We start from the raw sequence: 24811 nt of genomic DNA, 5'->3' as shown, positions 1-24811 counted from the left end.
TAAAAACCCGCCGACTTTAACGGTTAATAGCAAAGCCTGCTTAAAATTTAGGAACACCAAATTCACAGGGTATATTAAGGGGATCAGTGGGAATAAGAGGAAAAAATTTTTTTTCAAAAAGACCTTATAGTTTTTTAGAAAATCGATTTTTAAGTTTCAAGGGCAAAAATGTCTTTTAAATTCGGAAAATGTCAGTTTTTTTTGCACAGGTAACAATAGTGTTTTATTTTCATAGATTCCCCCAAGTGGGAAGAGTTTTACTTACTTCGTTCTGAGTGTGGGAAATATAAAAAAAAAAACGACGTGGGGTCCCCCCTCCCAGACCTCTTTAACCCCTTGTCCCCCATGCAGACTGGGATAGCCAGAATGCGGAGCACCGGCCGCGTGGGGCTCCGCACCCTGACTATACCAGCCCGCATGGTCCATGGATTGGGGGGTCTCGGAAGGGGAGGGGCAGCCAAGCTTCTGATTTGAAGGAACCCCATTGGTCTGCTAAGGACCAATGGGGCTCCTTGGAGCCCAAATACAAAGATGCTTTCGAGAGCTCTGAGCTAATATAGCTCAGAGCTCTGTCGGGTTTAGGACGCTAAGTCCCCGCCGGCTCCGCTGCCCTCCCCGCCTCTCCCACATGTCACCTATATACATGCTGGCACCCATGGGTGCCAGCATGTATATGGGTGACAGGTGTGGGCGGAGTGGACGGCGGGAGCCGGCGGGGACTAGCGTGTATGCGGCGGCCGGCGGGTGAGCGGCGAGTGACGTCGGGTGCGGCGGTGTTACAAAGTAACAAAGTTGTTACATTGTAATAACTTTGTTACATTGTAACGGATTAGTATATTTCCGAGGATATTGCGTGGGAACTGGCTTTTAAAGGGACAGGTAAGTATTAATGGTTAATTAAGAATATTAAAGGACTTTTTTCGTGGTTATGTTTTTTGTTCAATTAAAATACTTTTTCTATGTGTTTGTGTGTTTATTTACTTTTAACTCTTAAAGGAAATGGGTAAGGGGTACAAGTACCTCTATACTCATTTCTCCTGGGAGAGGGGTGGGCATCTGGGGGACCCCTTTTTAAAGGGGACTCCCAGATGCCACCATGAACCCCTCCCCAGGAAATCGCGGCCTCCACCTCCACCGCCCATCGGAGGTGGAGAAGAGCCCCTTGGATTGGACAAGGGCTCGGAGGGGGAGGGGAAAGCTTCGCTGCCCCTCCCCTTCCGAGACCCCCCAATCCATGGACCATGCGGGCTGGTATAGTCAGGGTGCGGAGCCCCACACGGCCGGTGCTCCGCATTCTGGCTATCCCAGTCTGCATGGGGGACAAGGGGTTAAAGAGGTCTGGGAGGGGGGACCCCACGTCGTTTTTTTTTTAATATTTCCCACACTCAGAACGAAGTAAGTAAAACTCTTCCCACTTGGGGGAATCTATGAAAATAAAACACTATTGTTACCTGTGCAAAAAAAACTGACATTTTCCGCATTTAAAAGACATTTTTGCCCTTGAAACTTAAAAATCGATTTTCTCAAAAACTATAAGGTCTTTTTGAAAAAAAAAATTTTCCTCTTATTCCCACTGATCCCCTTAATATACCCTGTGAATTTGGTGTTCCTAAATTTTAAGCAGGCTTTGCTATTAACCGTTAAAGTCGGCGGGTTTTTAAATGTATATATTTTTCCTTTGAAACTTTAACATCGATTTTCTCAAAAACTATAAGGTCTTTTTGAAAAAAAAAAATTTCCTCTTATTCCTTCTGATCTCCTTAATATATTCTCCAAATTTGAGGCTCTTAGCACTTAAGGGGGCTTTGCTATTAACCCTTAAAGTCGGCGGCTTTTTTATATTATACGGGAGCGTAATATTACGCGATTACGGCAGACTGTGTAATTTCAATGGGAGTTTACTGTCTTACGCGTAATTTGTTACGCGTAAAACGTAACCCCACGGTCTACGCGTAATTAATTACGTGTAATACCGTAACCTTACGCGTAACGCTTACGGTGCATTTGTAGTGAATTACGATGCGTAATTACGCTAATGCGTAATTTCGGCCCAGCACTGGGAGATCCTCTTTAATTACCTTGCACAACTGGATATTGATAAGATTTCTGCAGAAATGTGCCACCTCTGATGCAGTACAAAGCTATGGGACTGTCCAGTGGCATAACTACAATAAATGGGGCCACCAGGGAAACTTTTATGCCCTCACCCCCAATGTTCACACCTCTTCCCTTGCCCCCCCTTGGTGCCCTTCATAGCTCTGGGGCCCATCTCACAAGGGTCATAAAACAAGTGTAGCCATCATGATCTTCAAACCCATAACAAGTGGATTGTTTATAGCTTGTAAACGAAAATGTAGTGCTAAATAGGTTAATTAAACGGAAATGAAACGGCAAAATACCGTCTATAACAACAAACGAATTCTGAAATGAAACGTCAAATAGTGTCTATACCAAAAAAAGATATTTACACTTGTATTAAGCTTAGTAATACAATGGTAGATTTTACTGATATTTTACTGCAATTATACCTAACTGTAGGCTCACACAGATCTATCCCTAACCCCTAGACCCCCTTTTTGTTTAAATATACATAATTTAATAAATTGTATATATTACATATATTGTGCTGTAACTATACCTAACCTTACTCTCATACAGAACCCTCCCTGTACCTATCCCTAACCCCTAGACCCCCCTGGTGGTGCCTAACCCTAACCACCCCCCTGGTGGTGTATATTGTGCTGTAACTATACCTAACCCTACTCTCACACAGAACCCTCCCTATACCTATCCTTACCCCCTAGACCCCCCTGGTGGTGCCTAACCCTAACCACCCCCCTGGTGGTACCTAACCCTAACTACCCCCCTGATGGTGTATATTGTGCTGTAACTATACCTAACCCTACTCTCACACAGAACCCTCCCTCTACCTATCCCTAACCCCTAGCCCCCTCCTGGTGGTGCCTAACCCTAACCACTCCCCTGATGGTGTATATTGTACTGTAACTATACCTAACCCTACTCTCACACAGAACCCTCCCTGTACCTATCCCTAACCCCTAGACCCCTCCTAGTCGTGCCTAACCTTAACCACCCCCCTGGTGGTGCCTATCCCTAACCACCCCCTGGTGGTGCCTAACCCTAAGACCCCCCTGGTGGTGCCTAACCATAAGACCCCCCTGGTGGTGCCTAACCCTAAGACCCCCTGGTGGTGCCTAACCCTAAGACCCCCCTGGTGGTGCCTAGCCCTAAAACTCCCCTGGTGGTGCCTAACCCTAAGACTTTCCTGGTGGTGCCTAACCCTAACCACCCCCCTGGTGGTGCCTAGCCCTAAGACTTTCCTGGTGGTGCCTAACCCTAACCACCCCCCTGGTGGTGCCTAACCCTAACCATCCCCACTGCACAAACACCCTTACACACATATAAACAATAATATATTTAATCCTTAAAATACTTCACTATAAATAACATGAATAGAATAATTTATATACTTGTAATAGAATAAATACTGTAGTCTTAAAATCACGTACACATTAATAATATTATAAATAGAAAAAGGTGTGTGTATATGCATATAAATATATATATATATTTTTATCTATATATCTATCTATCTATATATCTAACTATCTATATCTCCATCTATATATATCTATCTATCTATCTATTATACTGTATATATGATAGAATAAATAGCCTTACAATCACGTACGCATTAGAATTCTTAAAATAACGGTAATATTAAAAGCGATATATTAGTAAGTTAATAAAACTATAATCGACGCATTATAAGTGTGAAAAACATAGTTAATACCAAAAGCGATGTATTTCTAATAGAATAAGGTTGAAAACGATATTTAAGCATTATACGTATGAAAACGAATTCTAAATGAAAAAATAAGTGTAAACAAAAATGTACTTGTTACAGTCCTATAAGCGAAATTTAAAAAACGGGAAAATAAGTAAAAGCTCCTATAAGCGAAATTTAAAAAACGGGAAAATAAGTAAAAGCTCCTATAAGCGAAATTTAAAAACGAAAAATAAGTAAACCACAAAGTCAAAACAAAGTTGTAAACGATATTTGTTATAAACCTTATTCTGTAAACGAAAACTTTTGTTAACACGATCCCTGCAACCGATATTATGAAAATGAATTTTAAATGACAATATAAGTGTAAACGAAAATTTACTTGTTACAGTCCTGTAAGTGAAATTTAAAAATGGGAAAATAAGTAAAAGCTCCTATAAGCGAAATTTAAAAACGAAAAATAAGTATAACACAAAGTCAAAACGAACTTGTAAACGATATTTGTAATAAACCTTATTCTGTAAACGGAAACTTTTGTTAACACGATCCCTGCAACCGATATTTCTCGGGCACCCTTTTTTCCTGTCGGGCGCCCAATAGCCGATATTTTGCATTGCAGTCTATGACGGCGCCCTGTTTGTCCACTAGCCATGTGCGCCCTTTTTTACTGGCCCCCTCCTAAAAGCTTCTTTCAGTATGGATAGCCTTTCCTGATCAATATTCAAACATTAAAACTGCAAACATTGATCTAAAACTTATTTATAATATGTTTGTGATGTTCAATTATTTTTATCCAATCTAACATGATCAGTTATTAACTTTGCATGTTTGTATATTGTATGGGAACCTTTAGCTGAACAGGTGCTTCTGCATTTCATTGGATGGAAGTCCAGAATGACAAGCTTATCAATTAGCTGCTCACCAGCACTATCCAACCAGCAGGCTGTGGGCGGAGCTTTGACCAGGGTGTCAGGGGCATAACAATTACCCATGGGGCCCTGTAGGATACAAATACTCCTCCCACCCAGCTTTTATACACAGCCTACCTCGCAGAGAAGCAATGGGAGCAGTCTAATATTTTCCTGCTCCAGCAATACGTTGAGTCTCCTGTTTTCCTCCCAGCGATCCTCCAGCTCCTGGTCATGTGACATGTATCAGTAGCAGGAGAACAAAACAGGTAATTTGGGCACCAGCGGCCTTGCAGTAAAATGGGTGCCTCATAGACTGCAATGTTAATTGTGGCTTTAGCGGCACCCACTGTGTAATTAAAGTGCCTAATAATCTGCGGTTTTAGGTAGCGCACATTTTGGCGGAGAGAGTGTTAAGTGGTAGAAGTGGTCGGTTAGGGTTAGGCATCGGTAGAGGGTAGGTTAGTGAGAGAATCAGGTTAGGTTAGGTGATAGTAAAATATAAGTAAAAACTATTCTACTATTGGAGTATGTACAGGATGTTTGGTTGCCATGGCTGCAGATGATCCTGCCATGTGGTCTATATAGACCAATCAATACAAGGCTCATAGAGTAATTGTGATGTGCAAGTGGCACCGTGGCTGCTAGCCAAAACATTAAGCCATCAAGTGTGTAGTATATGTAAAGTGTAGGGGACTGTGAACTTTTAATATGTGGAAGGGGATCCTATATTTAACAATAGGATTCCTGTGCTTCCAGCACTGGGCTAAGTGGGAACCGAGCCAAGGCAGCACTGACCCCTCACAGTATGGTCTCCACAAGACCTCTGGAGGAGCCCTGTGGTAACTATCAGACATCAAGATCTTAGTTACACTCACACATCTTAAGTCCAGCACATCCCACAGATGCTCTGCTCAAACATTTCAGATCTGGTGATTTTGGAGGCCAAGAAAAATGTCATTTATTAGATCAGGCATGCATACAAGAAGTCCGCAGGCCTCAAGCAAATTGAATAACTGTAATGGGGAGTCCCATTATGGTTGGGGCCCATCATACCCTTAGAGAAATCCAAATGCACGCAATTCTAACCGGACTCTACCCTCGTAGGTGTAACGATCGGTGTCAGCACACAGAGTGAATCTGATTGTTGATGATCTGCAGATCACGTAATGAGTTAATGTGTTTGATGAACTGGAGGCTATCTCCCGAGGAGCGGGAGATATAAGAGACTCTGCCCAGAGCCACCTGAGGGGCAGGTGGCCCTGGGCAGTACAGAAACTATCTCTTGATAGTGAGGACCTGGTAACCAGGGATAACAGTATTAGATGGTGAACTGTACTGCAGCCAGAGGATGGGACCACTGGCTGCTAACAGGCCGGACTCTCTGAGGAGCGGGAGTCCTGGTTGCAGCTGACACCTGATGAAATGGTGTCACTGCTAATACTGATAGACTGAGCACTCAGGGAGAGTGACAGCTAGGATAGTCGGGCAGGCCAGGTCGGCAACACATGAGCAGATGTGGTACAGAGACAGAAGACTGATTTGGTAACCGGTACAGGCAGGGTCTGGCAACAGGTAGACAGATATGCAGAGGTACAGAATCAGAATGCAAGAGAAAGGTCGACAGAGCAAATAGTCATAACATCTATATATATAATAGACTAAGTGCCTCAACCTTCAAACAAGAAGAAGAAGTACTTTGCATGAGAACATTTATGCGTGCTCAAACACCAAGTTTAAGGCCTCTTTTCCACGGACTGTTGAGCTGTGTGCTCAGCAAGCAGTTACCAGGCAGCAGTGAGCAGATACCAGGCAGCAACAAGCAGTTACCAGGCAGAAGCAAGCAGTTATCAGGCAGCAGTGAGCAGATACCAGGCAGCAACAAGCAGTTACCAGGCAGCAGCAAGCAGTTACCAGGCAGCAGCAAGCAGTTACCAGGCAGCAGTGAGCAGATACCAGGCAGCAGTAAGCAGTTACCAGGCAGCAGCAAGCAGTTACCAGGCAGCAGCAAGCAGTTACCAGGCAGCAGTGAGCAGATACCAGGCAGCAACAAGCAGTTACCAGGCAGCAACAAGCAGTTACCAGGCAGCAACAAGCAGTTACCAGGCAGCAGCAAGCAGTTACCAGGCAGCAGCAAGCAGTTACCAGGCAGCAGCAAGCAGTTACCAGGCAGCAGTGAGCAGTTACCAGGCAGCAGTAAGCAGTTGTGAGAGTTTGAGAGCCATTTCACTGCCTATTCACAGTCCATGGAAAAGAGGCCTTACCCTAGCAAGTCTGACATTGCAAATCTGGCCTAATTGGCTATTCATGAGACAATGCTTATGCAAATGCATGCACAAACCAATACCACAAAGCAGTCACCCTGCTACATGCTACATTAGCACTATCCGGCTTAGTGCACACCAGAGCGGTTCGGCAGCGTTTTGCGATCCACTTGCGGCTGCGGATACGCTTGGGTAATGTATTTCAATGGGCTGGTGCACACCAGAGCGGGAGGTGTTTTGCTGAAACGCATACTCCCGAGGTGAGGCATTTTTGGATTGCGGAGGCGTTTCTGCCTCCAATGTAAAGTATAGGAAAAACGCACACAGCTCTGAAAAACGGCAGTTCAGAGCGGTTTTGCAGGCGTTTTTGTTACAGAAGCTGTTCAGTAACAGCTTTACTGTAACAATATATGAAATCTACTACACCAAAAACGCTTTACAAAACAGGAAAATGCTAGGTGAAATGCTACAGAAAAATAAGAAAAAGCGTTTCAAAATCTGCTAGCATTTTGCGGATCTGCTAGCAGTTTTTGGTGTGCTCCAGGCCTCCAGGAGCGCCACGGGGAGAATTCCCAATGCCCCCTTTTTATACAACTGGGGGGACCGCAGGGTCCCAGGCTCTCTCACTGCCTGGAAACCACAGCGGCACCCCGGAGGGGGAGGCTGGGTGGCGTGGACGACCCCCCCAAGTGTGGCCAGCGCCGGGGAGAGCCGTCTGCACCCACCTCCCAATATTAAAAACAGGCACTTACCTTAACGTCCATTGCGTTCTGTTACATGCGCATTAATTTGGGGGCACCACATGAGAAAGGAGAGAAGCATGGGTCACCCCGAGCTTTAGAGCTCAGGGCTGGCTCACATACAGCACTCCAGAGGGAGGGGGGGGAGGACAGGCGCACTCACTCCAGGGTTCACACCACCGGAGCAAGCCATCCACCACCTGCCTCCAAAGGATACAAACTGCACAAAATGCTTTCCATGAGAAAATTAATGCGCATGTAGCAGAACCCAATGGACGTTAAGGTAAGTGGCTGTTTTTAATATTAGGAGGTGGGTGCGGACGGCTCTCCCCAGCGCTGGCCACGCTTGGGGGGGGGGGGGGGGGCGGCTGCGCCACCCAGGCTCCCACTCCGGGGTGCCGCTGTGGTTCCCAGGCAGCGAGAGAGCACTTTGCAGTATTGGTTTTTTGACCCTGCATAGTTTGGCATGCGAAAGCAAATGCATATTTGCATGAGCATTGCCTCATGAATAGCCAATTAGGCCAGATTTGGAAAGCCAGACTTGCTAGGGTTAAACTTAGTGTTTGAGCATGCAAAATTTTTCTCATGGAAAGCATTTTTTGCAGTTGTATCCTTTGGAGGCAGGTGGTGGATGGCTTGCTCTGGTGGTGTGAGCCCTGGAGTGAGTTGTCTGCGCCTGTCCTCCCCCCACCCTGGAGTGTTGTATGTGAGCCAGCCCTGAGCTCTAAAGCTCGGGGTGACCCATGCTTCACTCCTTTCTCATGTGGTGCCCCCAAGTTAATGTGCATGTTGCAGAACGCAATGGACGTTAAGGTAAGTGCCTGTTTTTAATATTGGGAGGTGGGTGCGGATGGCTCTCCCTGGCGCTGACCACACTTGGGGGGGGGGTGCAGCTGCGCCACCCAGCCTCCCCCTCTGGGGTGCCGCTGTGGTTCCCAGGCAGTAAGAGAGCCTGGGACCCCGCAGTCCCCCGGTTGTATGGGGGCATTCGGAATCCTCCCCGTGGCGCTCCTGGATAGTGCTAATGTAGCATGAACTAATACCCGCAGGGCGATCGCTTTGCGGTATTGGTTTTTGGACCCTGCATAGTTTGGCATGCGAAATCAAATGCATATTTGCATGAGCATTGCCTCATGAATAGCCAATTAGGCCGGATTTGCAAAGCCAGACTTGCTAGGGTTAAACTTGGTGTTTGAGCACGCATACATTTTCTCAGGCTAGATTCACAGTGGGACGTTGCGTTTTGATGCCACGTTAAAGTCGCACCGCAAGCAGTAGATACAGTTACAGTAGATACAGTAAAAAATACAGGCAATGAAAAGTATGCTTCCAAGTCATTACTGAGCATGTGCAAACAGTCCAACGCAGCTAATAACGTGTATAACGCACTGCATGCAGTACTTTTACTTAACGTGCAGCGTTAGACACCAATGCAACGTGTGCAGTGTGAACAGGGCATTGATTTTTCATTGCAGTGAGTTATTCTGCGTTAAATGCTGTTTTAACGCGCGACTTTAACGTCCCACTGTGAACTTAGCCTCATGGAAAGCCTACTTCTTCTTGCTTCAAGGTTGAGGCACGTACTCTATTAGATAGATAGATGCGGCGTATGCTACGACGCGGGTTGGCTAGTATAAATATAACAGAGTCCTAGACTGGGGTGTGAGCTCCTTAATCTCGACACCCAGGAACTAGTCTAGAGTATAACACAGTAATGACACAGAGTCCCTAAGCTTGGGTGTGAGGTCCTTGGTCACAACACCCTGGAACTGGTCTAAAGTATAACACAGTAATGACACAGTGTCCCTAAGCTTAAGTGTGAGGTCCTTGGTCACAACACCCTGGAACTGGTCTAAAGTATAACACAGCAATGACACAGTATCCCTAAGCTTGGGTGTGAGGTCCTTGGTCACAACACCCTGGAACTGGTCTAAAGTATAACACAGCAATGACACAGTATCCCTAAGCTTGGGTGTGAGGTCCTTGGTCACAACACCCTGGAACTGGTCTAAAGCATAACACAGTAATGCCACAGTGTCCCTAAGCTTGGGTGTGAGGTCCTTGGTCACAACACCCTGGAACTGGTCTAAAGTATAACACAGTAATGACACAGTGTCCCTAAGCTTAAGTGTGAGGTCCTTGGTCACAACACCCTGGAACTGGTCTAAAGTATAACACAGCAATGACACAGTATCCCTAAGCTTGGGTGTGAGGTCCTTGGTCACAACACCCTGGAACTGGTCTAAAGTATAACACAGCAATGACACAGTATCCCTAAGCTTGGGTGTGAGGTCCTTGGTCACAACACCCTGGAACTGGTCTAAAGTATAACACAGCAATGACACAGTATCCCTAAGCTTGGGTGTGAGGTCCGTGGTCACAACACCCTGGAACTGGTCTAACATATAACACAAACGTAAAAAGTGTGAATTCCCAGGTCCTCCTGGTTCTAACACACTGTGGGATCTGACTGGTCTGAGTGCTAACACATAAGTATTCGCAATGGCAGACAACCAGCAACTGACAGGCAAGAAGTATATATAGAGCAGCGCTCCTCAGCGCTGCCCAGCCCCACTTAGCTAATCCCTTACTACGCTGGGATCAGCTGATCGTCCTGATCAGCTGATCCCTCTCCTATTGGCATAAAGGTCCTGCCTTCTAGCGAGCGCGCGCGTAGTTCTCCATCTGTGTGCACTACTAGGCTCAGACACACCAGACGCATGCTGCTGTGCGGAAACCGCCGGTCTGAATGCGGAAACAGCCGCCCCGCTGCCAGACCGCGCGGCGGTGTCTCCGCAATCCATTACAGTAGGATACATTTCCAACATTCACTTTATTTTACACATACAGTGGCTTGCAAAAGTATTCGGCCCCCTTGAAGTTTTCCACATTTTGTCATATTACTGCCACAAACATGAATCAATTTTATAGGAATTCCATGTGAAAGACCAATACAAAGTGGTGTACACGTGAGAAGTGGAACGAAAATCATACATGATTCCAAACATTTTTTTTATAAATACATAACTGCAAAGTGGTGTGTGCGTAATTATTCAGCCCCCTGAGTCAATACTTTGTAGAACCATCTTTTTCTGCAATTACAGCTGCCAGTCTTTCACATGGAATTCCAATAAAATTGATTCATGTTTGTGCCAGTAATTTGACCAAATGTGGAAAATTTCAAGGGGGCCGAGTACTTTTGCAAGCCACTGTATGATTGCGGTTAGTTCTCAAACAACCAGCATAATGTTTCGGCCAGGTCCCCCTTTGTCAAGTGACCTAACATGTATCCGTGAGCCATCAGTGATAGGCACCCTTGACCTAGTTCCTTATACACCGATTTCTCCTTCCTTATACCACTGTGTACCAGAAACCAGAAATCCCACACGACTGCTATTTTTTGGAGATGATCTGACCCAGCTGTCTACCAATCAAAATGTGGTCCTGCCAAAGAATACCCAAGCAGCTTAGGGTGACCCAGAACCATTAGGAAAGTATAGGGGACTAAAAGAGACCAAAAGCAACCCTCAGTGTAATTTGCCTTCTTAAAACAGAAGGTATTTGCGATAATTCAGCTTTAATTGAGCAACTGTGGTCTCCCACAATGCATCACCATTGAATTTGCAAATTATTGCTTTATGTCCCTGAAGCCAGGCTTACATCCAGAACTGTTGGTGTATAACAAGCCTATAGCTTATACAATTTACAGAGACACATCAACCCAACATGCAAGATAGCCTGTTTCAAACTCGTCCTCGCCAAAGATACACAGATCTTTAGCTTGCCCATTTTTCTTGCTTCCAGCACGTCAACCTCAAGAACTGAGCGTTGCTTTCTAGATGTCATTGTAATGCAATAAACAATCTATTCACTTTACCAGTCATTCTAGGCTGGTTTCACACTACTGATACTACAGCGGTAGCATGCAATGTGACCCGGGGGCCGCACCGCCAAAAAACAGGCCTTCCGGGATTCCTGCATTAGTATGCCGTAATCCCCATCTGGCGGCAGGCCAAGCAGGAAGTGACGCTCACTTCCTTTTGGTGAATCGATGACGTGCGCGGAAGCGCATTACCAAAAACATGTAAAGCTGTGGTGGTCAGTTTAAAAACATGCGCGTCCCCATAGACTTACACAACTTCCGGTCCGCTGCACGTAGCCACAGGTCGCTGCAGGAGCGGCACGGTAATGTAGGTATGTGCTCGTGTTAAATAGGGTACTTCTGGTGTAACACACCCCACCGCAGGCAATGTGAACTTCCCCATAGACTTTCATTGCCCTAGCGGTGAAATGCCGCACCGCTCTGCGCCAGTGTGAAAGGGCCCTCAATGTCTTTATATACAGTTTCTGTAATAATACAACATCAATATGTCTATTTTTGTTTTGAATGTACACATTAATCCATAAATATCGATGAAGCATGAAGATCAGCCTCTTTAGTTTTGCTGAGTGGATGGGCGGCAGGCTGAGTGTACCCAGACAAGAGAGGACCTGTCTAGTGAATCCAGCACACGCCGCCTACAGTAACAGCGCTGGCGTCCTCCTGTTTACTCTGGCTCTGGTTCAAGCATTATCTGCTATGCTCTGTAGGAGGGCTGGGCAGTAATTTCTAGTAGCTGGATGTATCTCTACAGAATAAATCATTATATAAAACAGATAACAGCTTCAAAGAGGAAGCCTTTAATTCTTCTTCTCTTGCAAAGAGAATAAAGCAGAGCCAGTCCAATAAAACTGCTATGCAGAGACAAAGCACATAAATATTCTATATTATATGTGAAAGCAAATTCTCATAGAAATGAGTGAATATAAAGAGTAAATGTAAGAAAACTCCACTGCTCTGAACAGCTCTACAGCTTCCTTCCTCTCCTCTCTGGATTCAGCTGCTAGGCTGGTCAGTCAGGTATGACTGTGTAAAGGTGGCCATACATTAGCCGACCAACCAACCAATTGACCATCCAATTCAATTATTATAATCGAATTGGATGAAAATTGGTACTGCCAAGTACATGCCCGACCGACAAAGCGACTAATTTCAGGACATAAATTGGCCGCATGGTTGATCGTGCATGCTGGAAGATGTCGGGCCGATGTTGGTTGGTTGGGTGTGCGGCGGTACGGTGGCAGATTTGTGAATGAGACGACGAAACCCCCGCTGCTGCCGCCGCCGCAATGTATAAATGTATGTAGTGTAGTGCATTTATACATTACCTGTATGGTGTCAGCTATGCGCTGCTAACGTGTATGCGGTTGTTACCACGGCGAGATGGACGGACACCGTGCGGAAGCTGCTACAGGACAGGTAATGTATAAATGCACTACACTACATACATTTACACATTGCGGCGGGCTCAGCCGATTCCCTGATGATTTCATGCTGAAATCGGATGGGAATTGGCCTGTAGTGTATGGGCAGATTCGACCAATCTAATCAGAATGGATTAGAGATAAATTTGTCTCTTGGTCGAATCTGCCCATAATCTTCTAATGTATGGCCACCTTAACCCATAAAAGAGTATCTCTGGCTGGTAGGTCATTGGGTGGGACTTTCAGGGGGTAAACATTCTACAGAGAGGTTAAATCATTTAAAATTCTACAAAGGAGTTAACTCATTAAAATGACACTTTTATTGATGATAATCATTAAGAATGGGGTTTAAAATACACCTGTAAAATTAAAAGAAAAAAAAAGTTGGAAACCATAATAGGAGGATTGTTTGCAGCTGTGCAGCTGCAGGAGGGGCAAAGGAAGACCGAGGAAGTTTCTGGACAATCCAGATACTTCCCTTTACTAAGGTAATTAACAGCATACAGTAGTTGCTAGTAAAATTACCTATATTCTACCATTAGGCTCTAACCCTAACCGACCCCCCCTAACCAATGCTGAACACTAACTAAAGGAGTCCCCCCAACCGATGCCTAACTTTAACCCCCCCCCCCCCCCCTTCTATGCCTAACCCTAACCAAACTGCGGCTAGAAATAGCAAGGCATTTTCGGTGCTGCCATGGATGCCCATGTTAATAGCCATGATATTTCTATCAAATTTCTATAAATAGACATTTGAGTGATAAAACAGTGGTTGCTGGAGGTTGCCTGCTATACAAACTGTGGCTACTAATAGCTGCAGATAGTATATATTAACATGAGCACCTATGTCGGCGTCCAAATTTCCCCGGTGCCTACGGCACCCTATTTTCCTACTTTAGCCCTCAGCACCTACCAAAAAGCAGCAAGAAAAAGTGCGCCGGTGCTGCGCGCTATGTGAACTGCAGCTATCCCGCTATTAATAGCCACAGTTTGTGGCCAGAATAGGCGGCTCCGGTGCCTGCTACTTAGTGTGCAACCTTTTTTGTTGTGGGTTGGTAAGGGTTGGTTAAGGTTAGGTGTTACCAGGAGGGGAGGTTATTAATTGCCCAACAAGTTATTAGCTGGGGGGGGGGGGGGGGGGAGTTATTAGTTGCCTGCTGGGGTGAGGGTTATTAGATGTCTGGTGGGTTATAAGTTGCCCATCAGGGGGAGGGTTCTGTGAGAGTAGGGAGAGGTAAGGTCATGGTGGAATATCAGCAAATATACCGATATTTCAGTATATCAATTGAGTAGTACAATATCAGGACAGTTCTCTCAGCAATGCATTGGGGCTGCAATACACAGGCTAGATGCTCATCAGATATGGACCCAACCAGCCACCTCGGCTGAAAACCATCTAGCACAGTGGTTCTTAAAGTGAACCTTTAAGTGTTTTTTAAAGTGATCTGTAAAAAATGAGTTTCACTTACCTAGGGTTTCTACCAGCCCCCTGCAAAAGCCCCGTGCCATCACCGAATGATCCTCCGGTCCCCTGCAGCTCCCTCTTTTGTTTGGATGCACAGCTTTAGCCTCCTCATCGTGCTCCCAGGGACGGGAGTGCTCTGCGCATGCGCAGTACAGGGAAACTTCTACCGTGCATGCGCAGAGCGCTCCCGAAGACGGGAGCATGATCAAGGACGAGTATGGCCAGGGCGCAGTGGTCGTTGAGTCGCCGGCCTGAAAGAGGAGCACTGTGGAGAATGGGAGGATCATTCAGTGATGCACAGGGTGGCTGCAGGGGGCTGGTAGAAGCGCCAGGTAAGTGAAACTCGTTTTTATAGTTCGGTTTAGGTTCCCTTTAACCACTTCAGCCTTTAGGGTTGTTGTCACCTTATGCATCTGAGCAATTTTCACATTTCAGCGCTCCTCCATATTAATTTGCTAATAACTTTACTACTACGTATCAAACCTAAATGATCTATAGCTTGCTTTTTTTTCAGGGCAAATTAGGCTTTTTTGCTGGTGATATTTTTTTTTAGTAATTATTTTATTCTCCATGGGCTTGATTCACTAAGCTGTGCTGCTCAAGCAGCGCAGCTTAGTTTGAGCAGCGTGAGTTAAAATCCTCAGCTGTGTGGTGTGGGTTGTCAACTTATGCGCGCTCTCTTGTATTTAGCAGTCCCTCCTTTACTACTGCTCTGAGCCCTGTCACGTCCTGTAGCTGTTTAGGACGTGATACCCTGCACTTTGATTGGCCCAATAGCAGCCTCACTTGACAGGACTTTAAAAATGTGTGTGATTTTAAAGTGAACCAGAGACAAAGCACCATCATGTATTTTACCATATATATCAGTGGGAACATTAGAGAAAACCCCTACCCTGCTCTCGGTTTCATCCTTCATTGCTCAACCTGCTTGTTAGCAGCCCTGATAAAATCCCTGACTGAGCATTCAGTCGGGCTTTGGTCAGGAATCATTATAGCTGAGTCATTACAGCAGAGCCAGAAGGGGGCAGCCTTGGGCTTGAAAAGTCATCAGAGAACACAGACTCAGCTATAATGATTCCTGAGCAAAGCCAGACTGAATGCTTAGTCGGGGATTTTATCAGGGCTGCTAACAAGCAAGCTGAACAGTGAAGAATGAAACAGAGAGCAGGGTAGGTGTTTTCTCTAATGTTCCCACTGATATATATGATAAAATACATGAGGATGCTTCCTCTCTGGTTCACTTTAACTTGCAGCGCAGCTTAGTGAATCAAGCCCTATGTATTTTAAAGGTAAAAAAAAAAATCAAAAATACATTATTTCTTCATTTCCATTCACTATAGTAATAACCAGTTCGGCCTATCTGGACGAGCTTCCTCGTCCAGATAGGCACTGCTGCTCCCACCGCATAGTGCGCGCGATTGGGCGTGCTCCCGCGCGTGCACCCGCCGCCCGCCGCTAGCCCCCCGATCAGTGAATGGGAATATAATTCCCATTCACCGATCTAACTTCCCAGCAGAAATACCGACGCTTTCTATCCAGAGAGCGCGGTATTTCTGCCCCCAGGAAACTTTTCCTCTGCTTTTTGGTTCCTAGATACGAGATCGTTCGCATCCAGGACTTTTTTCACTGTGGCCATCTTGTGGCCAAATAGTAAACTGCACCTACATACATTTTTAATTAAACAACTATATTATTTTACATTTAAAATAAGCAGTTTCCCTCCCACACCAAAAATTACCCACATACATTTTTAATGAATTTTTTTTAAAAAAAAATACAATAAAAAAATAACAAAAACAACATAAATAGTTACCCAAGGGTCTAAACTTTTTAAATATGCATGTCAAGAGAGTATGTTATTATATTATTTAAAATTATAAGCTTATAAATAGTGATGGACGCAAATTGAAAAAATGCACCTTTATTTCTAAATGAAATATCGGCACCATAAATTGTGATAGGGACATCGTTTCAACGGTGTAATAACCGGGACAGATGGGCAAATAAAATAAATGGGTTTTAATTACGGTAGCATATATTAATTTCAAACTATAATGGGCAAAAACTGAGAAATACTGATTTTTTTTCATTTCTTTCTTAATCTTCCTGTTAAAATGTATTTAGAAAAAAATGATTCTTAGCAAAATGTAGCACCCAAAGAAAGCCTAATTAGTGGCGGAAAAAACAAGATATAGATCAATTCCCTGTGATAAGTAGCAATAAAGTTATAGGCGAATGAATGGGAGGTGAACGTTGCTCGGATGCATGAGATTTTCGGCACTGCGGTGCTGAACCGGTTAAAATAAACAATGCTACCACAGATAAAACCCACACTTTTCTCCCATTTGTCCTGGTTATCCCAACGTTTAAATTATGTCCCTAGTGTAATGTATGGTGATACCTTATTTTTTGGAAATAAAGATTTTTTTTTTCCTTTTCTAATTGTGCCCTAGCAATAATTGTAAGCCCTTATTTGCAAAAATAGCAGTAGTATATTCTCTTGGCATACATATTTAAAAAGATAAGTCCAGAAGGTAATAATATTTGTATTCTATTTCAAATTCTGTCACTTTTGCATTCTTTTTACAAGCTTTTACTTTGGTACAGAATATATGAATATAAAAATTATATTTCTTTTGATTCAGTTTGTCGCTAAAAAATAATTCACAAGACATAGGCCACAACCCTAAAATCTATTCTACAACTATTATAGCAGGCCATTAGCTCCAAAGTGTGTATGTGGCTTTGTACAGGCCAATTTTTTCCTCAAAGTATTTTAATGCCATACTATGTTTGCATAGCCCCAGAAGAGTCTGGAGAGCAGAAAAAGGCCACAAATGTCACCATTGTGGACAGCTAACAACAAGGATTATTCAAAAGCGCGTGTTTTGTAAACTACTGACTCGTTCAGTTTTGCTGAAACTTTCCCAAGTTTGTTCATAACTTTTCATGATGGATTGAGTTTTTCCCTACCTATTTTATATGTGACAAGGATATAAAACACATCTTAATGTATTCTACAACTCATAATGAATAAAAGGAGGTCACATATATTTCATTTGATAATAAAATTTGATGCACAGCAATCCATTTTTTTCAAGGTGCACCAATGGCTTTTTTGGAGGCCATTTTTTTGCACTAATTGTTAGGGGCCGTTCACACTGCACGCGTTGCCGTCTGGATTTCGGCAACGCGTGCAGGAGGCAGATACGCACGACATCAGACAGTGCATAGACTGCACTGTCTGATGTTCACACTGCATGCGTTCCGAAGCAGTGCGGTCCGGGAACGCATGCTGCACGCATTTTTTCCCGAAACGTGCAACTGACCCATTCACTGAGCCCCGCAACGCATATGTTATTATCCCATTCAATGCAACAAGTGCAGAGCATAAGAATTGCATGGAGTGTGGTTGTCACTGATATGGAAATACTGAGAACAAACCAGGATGATGTTTAAAGGTTTATTTGTGAGAATTGCAATATATAAATACACACACACACGTTCATAATGCAATACTGGCAACACAAGTGAACTGTACAAGAATTTGTATGCAAAGGTATACAGGAGATTATCCCAACCCAATATGTATATACAGGTGCTCCCTGCATATACTGGGATATGCAGAGCAACCAGTGTATATACACAAGATCTGTGTGCACACAATCCCTAAACCCGCTTAGTAAGTAAATACAACCTATTTACAAATATATACAAGGAGCATATGACCAGGCAATATAAACAGACAAACAGCAGGCAGTATGGATAGTCAGACAGGCAAGGGTCAATATCAGAGAACAAACGCAGTACAAATAATCGCAAGGCAAAGGATCGTCAGGAAAAGCAAAAGTTATACAAGGTAAGCAGATAAAGATACACAGGACCAAGGTAACAAGAACAGGATGGGCTAGCACTCAGGCTAAATAGCAACGATGAACTAGCAAAGCTTGATTCTCAGATGCTGGCTTATATCCTGTGCAGAGGAATCAGGTGATGCTGATTTCCTCTCCTTAGCAATGTCCAGGTAATGCAGTTCTTGAGGAGGTTTGCCCCCTGCTGGTAAAATAGGAGGAACCACTTGAGTATTACCAAAGTCTTAGGGCTGGTTCAGACGGACGCTTGCAGAGCGTTTACTGCCAGCGTTCGGGGCTTGGCGTTAAACGCTCCCATTCAAGTGAATGGGAGCGTTTGTACCAAGCTTTTACGCGCGTTTGCACGAACGCGGCGTTCGGGTCACGATTTTCACTGGCGTTCAAGGAGCCCCTGGAAGCTACATGTTGCTTCCAGGGGCAGTTAACTGCGACGGGTAATGTCCTCCTAGGGGAAGAAAAAACCGCGACCGCATCCGAACGCAATGCGAACGCTGCTGAAAGCCCGAACGCATTGCCGCCGCGACGCCAACGAACGCGACGCCTCCAAACGTCCGTCTGAACCAGCCCTATGAAGACAGTGGAGACCTCTGCTGATGACTAGAGGAAGTCCATGTAACAAGTCACCAGCAGATGTGGATCGTGACAGCATGCAAACGCGGATGGCGTGCGTTCGTATGCATTGCGTGAACGGGGCCTCACATAGTCATTCTTTGCTTGCATAGCCCCAGAAGAGTCAGGACATCAGAAAAAGGCCACAAATGTCATAATTTTGACCACCTTTTTTCTTTGAATAATGGAATGAGTTTGGCCCTACCTATTTTTTATATGACAGGGGTCCAAGCTATAAGAAGCGTCAACATTTATTCTGCACCTCATTATGATTTATCCTGGGAATACATGATGAGTTTATTTGGCAGACAGATGGCTCAATAGATAATTTCTGACTGGCCTAATCTCATTTTGATCATTTTTCCGATCGATTTTCTTATTGAAGTGAATGAAAATCGATCTGAAAAACGGTTGGAAAATCGAACGGTCAGTAAATGTTCATGAAAAAACTCATCGTGTATTCCCATTTTTTTTGCAGTTCATTCAGATAGGGGTTAGTTAGTGTTAGGAGTAGGTGGTGGGTGGTTAGGAGTAGTTGAGGGGTGGTTAGGGTTAGGCATAGATAGAAGAGGGTTCAGGTGAAAGTTAGGGTACAGTGGGTGATAGTAGAATATTGGTTAAATTACTGATATTCTGCTAGAGTGAATAATAGAATATGTGTAAATTAAATAATATTCTATTGCCCTTATTTGATGCCTATTACCATTATTTTTACGCCCATTTTTCCTCACAGTGCTGTATTATTAATACACCCTATATGCCTAACACTAACCCTCCCCTAACTATTCCTCTTAATACTAACCCTCCCCATCAATGCCTATCCCTAGCCACCCCACACAGACTCCTAACACTAATCCTCCCTAACACTAATGGACACCGCCATAGGTGCCCATGTAAAGCCCAGTTATTAGTGGCTATAACAGTAAATTTAGGTGCCAGAGTTGCCTGTTAAATTAGCAGGTGCCGGGACTGCCCACTAAAGAAAAAGCGTCTATAAACAGTGGCCGCCACAGCACTTACTGTTTTTATATTTATAGCTACAGTTTCTATAGTGGGTGGTCCCGGCACCAGCTATTTTATCAGGTGACTCCATTTTGCTAGGGGGGCCCTGTGATTTATAGTTATGCCCCTGTCACACCAATCATTGCTGCCTGGGGCGGCCTCGTGATATTTTGATTTCTGTTATTTTTTATTATGAACATTCTTTTTTTCACTATTTGTTATCAATGATTATTGTTACTGGCAGTAATAGTGATCACTGAGGGAATGGGAGATCACAGATTGGTCTAGGGATCACATGATACCTTGGACCAATCACTGCAGCCATAGGGGTCAAGGGATCATATGATTGCTTTGACCAATCATTGCTGCATAACAGGGGTACGTGCGCACACACACACTTACGATCGTTACCAGGTAATGTACTTCTTGTGTGCATTTTGCAATGATCCACTGTTACAAACTGCAAAAGTGATGATTGCAGGGTAACACTGCACCGATAGGGTTCAGGGACCACATGGTCCCTTGCACCGATCTGTGTTGTGGCGAGTGCGCACGATTGGTGGCGGTGGTGATTTTTATCTCGGATAGAGGTCCTACGTCCAATGTTGCTGAACCGATTAACCTGAGTTTGATTGAACCCCAAGGGTTCATTGAGTCAGTCTCAGGGGTTCAGTAAATATTCAATGAGTTATGTTTTTATTTTTGTGTGACATTCATGGCTTATTGGTTTAGTTTTTTGAACACAGTGATTATATGTGCAATTGATATATATCTATGTTTTGAACCTGAAAAAAAATTAAGCATTTCACTTTCCCAGCTACAAAGGTTTTAGTGAAAGCAGGTATGAAAATTGTGTAGTTATATACCTTTAACAAAGTTAATGGACATCTGAAGTGAAAGGGGTATGGAGGCTGCCATATTTATTTCCTTTTAAACAATGCAGATTGCTTGGCTATGCTGGTGATCATCTGCCTTTAATAGCTTTAGCCATAGTCCCTGAACAAGCATGCAGATCAGATGTTTCTGACTGAAGTCTGACTGGATTATCCGCATGCTTGTTCCAGGTGTGCGATCCAGATACTACTGCAGCCAAAGAGATCAGCAGGACTGGCAAGCAACTGGTATTGTTTAAAAGGAAATAAATATGGCAGCCTCCATATACCGTACCTCTCACTTCAGATGACTTTTAAGAACCACTGTGTGGTAGGAAGTGTTGTTGTGCAAAGACATGCAGATCTCTTACCCGCCACACATATCTTATATCTTGATGTATTTGTTTATGTCAATTTACGTCTTTGGTTCAGCTTTCCGCAAGCACTGACATTACATAAGTGCACCTGGGTGAGAAGAAAAGTTGGAATGGGCAGAAATAACATATTTTTCTCCACATAAATATATAAACAGCATTTCATTCATTCTTTCTGTTTGATTAATTTGATAGAATTGCTTAACCCTCTGTGCAGCTCTGCGGTTGCAGATCGGTAACAGGAAGAGGAATCTCTGCACCAAGTGAAGATATTTTCATGAGAGCATATTGTTTATACCTCAGGGCTTGTGTACACGGCTGGCTGCATATAGTTTATTCCTCAGGGCTTGTGTACACGGCTGGCTGCATATTGTTTATTCCTCAGGGCTTGTGTACATGGCTGGCTGCATATAGTTTATTCCTCAGGGCTTGTGCACACGGCTGGCTGCATATAGTTTATTCCTCAGGGCTTGTGTACATGGCTGGCTGCATATAGTGTATTCCTCAGGGCTTGTGTACACAGCTGGCTGTGTATAGTTTATTCCTCAGGGCTTGTGTACACGGCTGGCAGCATATAGTTTATTCCTCAGGGGTTGTGCACACGGTTGGTTGCGTATAGTATATTTCTCCGGGCTTGTGTACACAGCTGGCTGTGTATAGTTTATTCCTCAGGGCTTGTGTGCACGGCTGGCTGCTTATAGTTTATTCCTCAGAGCTTGTGTACACGGCTGGCAGCATATAGTGTATTTCTCAGGGCTTGTGTACACAGCTGGCAGCATATAGTGTATTCCTCAGGGCTTGTGTACACAGCTGGCTGTGTATAGTTTATTCCTCAGGGCTTGTGCACACGGCTGGCAGCATATAGTGTATTCCTCAGGGCTTGTGTACACAGCTGGCTGTGTATAGTTTATTCCTCAGGGCTTGTGTACACGGCTGGCAGCATATAGTTTATTCCTCAGGGCTTGTGTACACAGCTGGCTGCATATAGTGTATTCCTCAGGGCTTGTGTACATGACTGGCTGCATATAGTTTATTCCTCAGGGCTTGTGTACATGACTGGCTGCATATAGTTTATTCCTGAGGGCTTGTGTACATGGCTGGCTGCATATAGTTTATTCCTCAGGGCTTGTGTACACGGCTGGCTGCATATAGTTTATTCCTCAGGGCTTGTGTACACGGCTGGCTGCATATAGTTTATTCCTCAGGGCTTGTGTACATGGCTGGCTGCATATAGTTTATTCCTCAGGGCTTGTGCACACGGCTGGCTGCATATAGTTTATTCCTCAGGGCTTGTGCACACGGCTGGCTGCATATAGTGTATTCCTCAGGGCTTGTGTACAGCTGGCTGTGTATAGTTTATTCCTCAGGGCTTGTGTACACGGCTGGCAGCATATAGTTTATTCCTCAGGGGTTGTGCACACGGTTGGTTGCGTATAGTATATTTCTCCGGGCTTGTGTACACAGCTGGCTGTGTATAGTTTATTCCTCAGGGCTTGTGTGCACGGCTGGCTGCTTATAGTTTATTCCTCAGAGCTTGTGTACACGGCTGGCAGCATATAGTGTATTCCTCAGGGCTTGTGTACACAGCTGGCAGCATATAGTGTATTCCTCAGGGCTTGTGTACACAGCTGGCTGTGTATAGTTTATTCCTCAGGGCTTGTGCACACGGCTGGCAGCATATAGTGTATTCCTCAGGGCTTGTGTACACAGCTGGCTGTGTATAGTTTATTCCTCAGGGCTTGTGTACACGGCTGGCAGCATATAGTTTATTCCTCAGGGCTTGTGCACACGGTTGGTTGCGTATAGTATATTTCTCCGGGCTTGTGTACACAGCTGGCTGTGTATAGTTTATTACTCAGGGCTTATGCACATGGCTGGCTGCATATAGTTCATTCCTCAGGGCTTGTGTACATGGCTGGCTGCATATAGTTCATTACTCAGGACTTGTGTACACGGCTGGCTGCATATAGTTTATTCCTTAGGGCTTGCGTACACGGCTGGCTGCGTGTGGTTTATTACTCAAGGCTTGCCTACCCGGCTGGCTGCATATAGTTTATTCCTCAGGGCTTGTGTACATGGCTGGCTACGAATAGTTTATTCCTCAGGGCTTGTGTACCTGGCTGGCAGCATATAGTTTATTCCTCCGGGCTGGTGTAGGACTTGTGTAGCTATGCGTATTTGTTTACTTACCACCACCGTTCGCGCTCCCGTTCGCCTTCGTCGCAATCCCACTGTTTTGTGATCGGTGAATGGGAAACAACTGTTCCCAAAGCCGGTCACTGTGCCTGTGATGAATTAAAGCCAGGGTCAGTGAGACGCTGACATTCCTTACAAAGTGAAAGCAAACAGTTACATATTTATTTATTTATTGTATTTATAAAGCGCCAACATATTACGCAGCGCTGGACATTAGTTTAGGTTACAGATAATATTTAGGGTGACATACAGCAATACGACAATACAGGAAAACAAGAAAAAACAGATTACGCAGCACAGTATGGGCTTGATTCATAAAGCCGTGCTAACTGTGCGCGCGCAAAGTGCCGCGATCCGCACGATTGCGGACTTTTGCGTGCGCAAATTGCCGTAATTCGCGGCAATTTGCACGCGCAAAAGTCCGCGATCGCACGAATCGCGGCACTTTGCGCTCGCAAAAGTCTGCGAACGGCACTTCACGTGCAAACTGTTTAGCACACCCGTGCTAAACAGTTAGCACGGCTTTGTGAATCAAGCCCTATGAGTACAAGGTAATGCTTAGTCAGTCACTGGATGGGAGCATGGCGATTTGGCAAGTTGAGTTCACTCAAATGCATAGCAAGGGTGCACAAGAATGGAGGTGCATGATCAGGTAGGACACAAAAAGAAGAGGACCCTTACACATAATAGTTCCTTTGCAGTGTTCACAGTACTCAGGAAATAAGTATTGTGTCATCTTGTGGCCAAAAAGTAAACTACACCCACATACACTATTACATATAAAAATAAATATATTTTTTATTTTTTAACCCCTTTTAACTACCTCATAATTACCAAAATGAAACACTAAATAAATAGAAAAGAAATACAATATTTAAGAAAAAATACTTAAATACCTTAGGTATTTTTTTTATATGTCATGAGGGTATATTACTGTTATTTTTGTAAATAAAGGCTTGTAATTATTGATATAGTATAAAGAAAACACTAAAAGGAAAAAATACACCTTCATCACCAAATAAAATATTATTGCCATACATTGAAGAAGGGGCATAATTTAAATGTTGTAATAACCAGGACAAATGGGTAAATAACGTGTTGCTTTTATCTACAATAGCACATTTTATTTTAAACTATAGTGGCTGAAAACTGAGAAATGATTAATTTTTTTCATTTTTTTCTTCTTCTTCCTCCCTGTAAAATGCATATAAAATAATTCTTAGCAAAAAGTACTGCCCAAAGAAAGCCTAGTTTGCCCCGCAAAAAATAATAGTGTGATAAGTAGCAATAATGCTATTGGTGAATGATTGGGAGGAGCATGATGTGAAAATTGTTGTGGTTTTTGAGGGGAAAAACCTGTGGTTTGAAAGTGGTTAATGTACCCCGTATTTAGGTCC

The 24811-nt window shown here is 44.1% G+C and overlaps 1 protein-coding gene across 1 annotated transcript in view; it reads right to left on the bottom strand.

Annotated features, from left to right (window-relative positions):
• EPCIP (exosomal polycystin 1 interacting protein) overlaps positions 1-21573 on the bottom strand; it is a 68772-nt gene extending 47199 nt beyond the window's left edge. Inside the window, exon 1 of the mRNA XM_068266091.1 lies at positions 21216-21573. The gene's annotated coding sequence lies outside the window, so the exon portion shown is untranslated. The remainder of the gene's footprint in view (positions 1-21215) is intronic.
• Positions 21574-24811: the final 3238 nt, after the last annotated feature.

This window comes from Hyperolius riggenbachi, chromosome 2 (genome assembly GCF_040937935.1).
Source record: "Hyperolius riggenbachi isolate aHypRig1 chromosome 2, aHypRig1.pri, whole genome shotgun sequence".
Taxonomy (NCBI): Eukaryota; Metazoa; Chordata; class Amphibia; order Anura; family Hyperoliidae; genus Hyperolius; species Hyperolius riggenbachi.
This window is presented reverse-complemented; position numbering and strand designations above follow the sequence as displayed.